This window comes from Lontra canadensis, unplaced genomic scaffold (assembly GCF_010015895.1).
Source record: "Lontra canadensis isolate GAN:19392208 unplaced genomic scaffold, GSC_riverotter_1.0 scaffold2673, whole genome shotgun sequence".
Taxonomy (NCBI): domain Eukaryota; kingdom Metazoa; phylum Chordata; class Mammalia; order Carnivora; family Mustelidae; genus Lontra; species Lontra canadensis.
Window position 1 is genome coordinate 1 of NW_022633657.1, and position 5315 is coordinate 5315.

The 5315-nt window shown below is 43.4% G+C and overlaps 1 pseudogene; it reads left to right on the forward strand.

Moving 5' to 3' along the window:
- The first annotated feature begins 58 nt into the window (after positions 1–58).
- Positions 59–5279, forward strand: LOC116863737 (annotated as a pseudogene).
- Positions 5280–5315: the final 36 nt, after the last annotated feature.

A 5315-nucleotide genomic window follows, 5' to 3' on the forward strand; every position in this document is an offset into this window, starting at 1 on the left:
CCAAGATTGGAATCCTGGTGGCCTGGATCCACAGTCCATTCTCCTAGTCACTATGCAAATGGCGCCACTCCTGGGAACAGTTGGCCTGGGTCACGCGACAACCTCAGGGGCCTCTGGGTCTCTGGGGCAGCGAGGTGGGAGGAGGCTCAGGTTACATCTAACATATTTTCACCCTTTATTGTCCTTTTATTTCTGCCTGTGCCACTATTAATCTACCCTATACCATTTGATATGTTCTTGAAATATCTCTGCCTTCCTCTACTGAGGCTTTTTCATAATCCCTTTTAGGATTTTAATTTACTGAGAGATGATAGCTGCTATTATTGTCTTGAGGACATTGGAGTCTGCATTTACGAGTGAGGCTGAGGGAGGTAGGCTTTCTCTATTTGGCTGTGTCCCACAGCCTTCGTGATCCAGGCTACCGGGTTTCATTCAAAGAAATTCGGAGGTTTCCTTCCTCCTCTGGGTCTGGGATGTATCACATTGCACAGCATGGCCTGGGACTTGAGCATAAGTAGAAGGACTTGACTGTGACATTTAGATATGAGGAATGTGGCAAATCTCTGGCTTTCAACGATGTTTCTATATCCATCATTTTCATATATTCTCTACTCAGTTTTAGTTAATGTCTAAATCTGCACTCTCATTCTATCAGTCCTTTTTTTTTTCCTTGAGATTTCTTTAGATTGAGATCCTCTGTTTCTTGGTCAAATAAATCATTTGAATTTTTTGTTTCATCATCAGTTAAAAGGGATTTTAACTTTCCCCAGTGCAGGTTTCCTGTCTTCGTAAGAACAATTTTAAAATACCCATCTGCCATATTAAATTGCTGATTTTATCTGAATTGCAACCCAGATTTCCTAATTTAAATGAGAATTGGTTGAACAAGCATTTTTTCATTTCATTTTTCGTTCAATTTTTCATTTCATTTCATTTTTCATTCACAGGCGGTCTGCTCTTTGGGTTCATCCACTTGTTGTTGTGCTCTATTTCTCCTGGAGCTGACATAGGATGTGGCCTCTTATCAGTCCACTCGGGAAATAATAAGGGCTTCTCGTGGCCCTGGGGGAACATGGCAAACTACCCGAAGCCTCCCTAGGACAGAGCTGTGACAATGCAGATCCACCATCTGGACCACAGAGTGGTGTTTCCATTCACTGGGGCGGGAACTGCGGATCTGTGTGGTCTAAAGTTGTTCAGGTCAGAAAGGGCATCTAACCGGGATCCTCATTTCCCAAAGAAAGGAAGCAGTGAAGTCAATGGAACGAAGTCAGGAGGAGGAATCGAATGTGTATTAGTTGGCATTCTCCAGAGAAACAACTGACTGTTTATACCTACATCTCCATGTCATCTCTCTCTAGAGAGGGATTTATTAGAAACTGGCTCGCAAGGTTATGACCCAGGCAGGAGAAGACCAATGTCCCAGCTCAAAGACAGAGGGTTAGAAAGAGGGGCGTCTCCCTTACTCAGCCTTTTTGTTCTGGCTCAACCAGTTGGATCAGGCCCAGCAGCACTGGGGTGGCAATCTGTTTTACTGAGTAACCGATTCAAATGTTAGCCTCATCCAGAAACACTCTCACAGGCCCAGAGCAAAGTTTCACCCAATTGGGCACCTTGTGGTCCAGCGAAGCCAACACAAAAAATGAACCATCACAGCATATTCCACAAGAGTGAATGAAGCTTCTGGGTCATGGGGAAATGATACCAAATGAGGTCACAGAGGAAGAAAAGAGAGATTCCCATCTAGGAGGCTGTGCAAGTGCATTTGAGGACCTTTTAAGTGCTTTGAAATTTCATGGAGAATTTTATCCACATTTTCCATGTTCTAATCCTTGTGGCATCGTTGAGAGTACCTTCAAATCTGGCTTCTAGTTAATTAATTCCTCTGTATCTGCTTAGCCCTCTAGCTGAGTTTATAATTTTAGTTATTTCCTGTGTCAATTCTAGAAGTTTCACCTGGGTTCCTTTCAAATATCTGGACATTTTTGGTAATCTTTCATCTTGATGTCAATACATTCTTTTGAAAATATCAGAGTTTGTCATTTGCAGTATGTGGTCTTTGTAAGCTTTTCTTCGCCTTCTCCCACCCCTCCCCTCCCCTCCCCTCCCTGCCCCGTCCCCTCCTCCTCCTCCACCTTCCTCTTTGGTTCACATTCTTCACTGTTGTATGGGTTCTGATTATTTCCTCAAAAGTTTTTCAATAGGAATATATTAATGCCTGGCTTTAAAGCATATTCCTGTAGAGTAAATTTTATATGTATTCCTCTCGGTACATCCAATGCGAGTAGATGTAGTAAACACATTTTGGCTTAGATTTCTCAGTCCACACAGGCAATGTGAATTTCAGGCTATGAAAATTAATAAAGGGAATTTATGAATAAATTGAATGGAAATTAATATGTAAGGGCTTAATTGTTCATGTTAAAAATAACCATGCTTTGGGAGAGGAGTGGTTTCCCAGTGCATTTAAAGGGATGACCTAAGCATCCCATCTTGCAACCTGGAGATCTTGTCTACTGCAAAAGAACTCCAGAAAAAAACCTCTTCAATCCCTGTGGAAAGGCCCATACCAGGTCTTGCTAACCAACTCTGTGCTGCCAAACTCCAGGGAATAGGCTCTTGGATTCACGTGGCACATTTGAGGAAATCTCCAGATTCTGTGGGACCTGCACACCATGCAGTGACCTAAAAGTACAGATTTCCCAGCACTCAAGTGGATGGCATCTCAAGAGACAGCTTTGCCACGATGCCTGGATGAGACCTATGTACGTTTTCTCACCCTTGCTTCCTCTTTCCTTCGTGGAAAGGCAGTGTTCCATCCCACATTTACCAAACCCTTGCAGAAGGGGGCTGCATTTTTGTTGTTGTAGTTATGATCTTTCAGAAACAGCCTCCTCATAATGCCATGACAAATCAATCTTTCCCCTTGTTTTTGCTGGAGGGCAGAGGTTTCTGAATCCACTTTGTTTCATCGGAACCACTAACAGACTCTGGATTCTTAGCCACATTCACGGTCTCCGCATTTGTACACTTACAGGCTGTATTATTGGATAATGTTGCTTTCTAAACAGTTCTTTGAGATAATACAATTCTAACGCAGCTTTGACATCTTGCTGTTTTGCAAATAGTTGTCCACCTGTTGTGTCATGTCTATACCTAGGCTGCCTCTTCCCAAGGGCACTCAGTTAATTCTCTGACGGGCTGCTTGCAGGGCCCACTATTCTGTTTTCATGGCTGTTTGAGGCAGGGACTCCAGGAGGCATGCGTGGCTCTGTCTGGGTTGGCCTCCATAGGGAGAACTGTTCTCTCCTAAGTCACAGTAAGTGCCAATAACCATTTTCAGTTGGCTACTTTCTGACCTAGGGTCCTGATTTAGAACCACAATACAATTTGGAATTTTCGTGTGAATTTTTATTTTTCTTAAAGATTTTATTCATGTATTTATTTAAGTCAGAGAGAGAGAGAGAGAGAAAGGGAAGGAGAACAACTCAGCGGAGCGGCAAGCAGAGGGAGAGGGAGAAGCAGACTCTTCTGCTCAGCAGGGAACCCAACGTGGGACTCTATCTGATCCTGCGACCCCAGGATCATGACCTGAGGCGAAGGCACAGGCTTAACCAACTGAGCCACCCAGGGGTCCTGGCTTTATTTATTTGAGAGAGACTGCATGTGCTAGCTCTTGTGTGAACAGAGGAAGGTGCAGAGGGGGAGGGAGAGGAAGAAGGAGAGAGAATCCCGAGATAAAGAAAGATCACCCACGACAGAATGGGAACTACTTACTGACAGCAGGAGAGTGAGTCAGGGGGGCACCTCCACCCCCTGCATTTGGCAGAGACTCAAGTCAAAGGCAGGCAGAGGAGCGGGAAAGCTTTTGGGTGGTGAAAGGGGAAGGTCAGATGACAGGTTGTTGGGGTTGGGGAGCAGGACAGCAGCTGACAGAAGACGGCTGTTCTATGTCATAGACCATATCTGAAGAGCATATCTATTTCCCCTCTTGGTCTCCATTTTGGGGTGTGTGTGCGAAGTTGGGAGCAAGAACAAGAAAAGCTATCTGGGGCCGATTGCTGCAGAAATGTGGTTTGGCTTTCCAGGAGGGCCTCTGCAGAGCTTCTGGGTCCAGTCCTGCCTGGTTTCTTGGTAGATTTAGAAAGTTCCATAGACTGGAATCCCTCTCCGAAGCTGTCTTCAGGCAGTTAAACACCTTCTATGGATAGAGAACCTCTATTTCATAACAAGTATGATCAGTACTGTACATAATAATTACAATAATGATCAATAATAATTATAACAATCTACATATCAATGTATAAATATTAATATGTATGAAATTATATAATCTATATATCATGCTTATAGCATGTATGTAAATAGACATCTTTATAATTATGATAACATAAGTGATAAACTAAATTAAAACATAATAAAGTAATACATTAACAAAGTATTAAATAATAAGATTTTTATGATCGAAATGATTGGCTCACTGGGAGCCAGAGATGCTCCTTTTCCTTATTGTGAGCTGGTCGCAATGCTTCAGGCTGCCAGGTGTCTGATCTCCAGATAACTGAGTGTTTCTGTCCATGGATTATCAGCATTTTAGAGCACTTTGTGCAAGGGACCACCACCTGCATGACCAGACTATGATCTGCTTTGTGTGGGCCCCACAAACTCTGGCAAGACCCTTCTGTGATCAAAGGTCTTCAGTGAATGACCTGAGAATTTGATCTCAACTTGAAAAATTGTGTGATGCAAAATAAATGCACAGAGGCATGAGGGACAATGTTGGGTTGACAACAGATTTTAGTATTTAAAAGCACTGGTATTCTAGAATGCCATCTTGAGGGGTGCCTGGCTGGCTCAGTGGGTATAGCATGTGCCTCTTGATCTGGGGGTCATGAGTTCAAGCCCCACACTGGGCATAGAGATTACTTAAAAAAATGCCATTTTGAACGTAAAAGAACTGGAAGAGGCCGATAATATCTGGAAATACTACCAAGGATCTCAAGGGATCTGGAAATGTTAGAAAAGGGCTGCCACTCAGCTCTTCAGCACCCACGGTTAAGCGCTGTATCCTTTTTACTATTTGCACGTCATCAAGACAAGCCATCTGCTCACTCAGTACAAGAGACCAAAAGCTACTTTGAAACTGAACCACCTGCATGTGGAAGACACTAGATCCTCATCCTTACTTGCTGGATGACTCGCATGTTCTGCAAGACAGCTTCTCTCAGGTGAGGAATTCGTTAGAAGGAAAAGACAGGTGTCAGTCTATGAGAAGATGAAATCTGATGAACACAATGGTTTCCCAAAGGCCTTGA